The sequence below is a fragment of the Corvus brachyrhynchos genome, unplaced genomic scaffold (assembly GCF_000691975.1).
Source record: "Corvus brachyrhynchos isolate BGI_N302 unplaced genomic scaffold, ASM69197v1 scaffold48, whole genome shotgun sequence".
Classification (NCBI taxonomy): domain Eukaryota; kingdom Metazoa; phylum Chordata; class Aves; order Passeriformes; family Corvidae; genus Corvus; species Corvus brachyrhynchos.
Window position 1 is genome coordinate 4,659,737 of NW_008240027.1, and position 320 is coordinate 4,660,056.

A 320-nucleotide genomic window follows, 5' to 3' on the forward strand; every position below is an offset into this window, starting at 1 on the left:
GCCGAACGAGGGCAGCCTCCCTTCGCCACCGGGAGCCCCAGAGCCGAGGCGCGGACGAGCACTACCAGTGCCTCCTCATACTCGGGGCCCCGTCCACGGGCGCAGCTCCTCGAGCGCGCAGGACCGCAGCCCACGCTGGCCCCGCAGCCCCGCTCGGCATCTGCTTTCGTCCAGCGCGGGCAGGGCTGAACCAAGCACCTGGGCACCCCACGGGGATGCCAGACCTGCACACCCCGCAGCAGACCCCCATGTCCCGTACGGGGGAATCTGACTGAGATCTGCCCCAGCCACGGCTGCCAGAGCCCTGCCCGGGGGCTCAT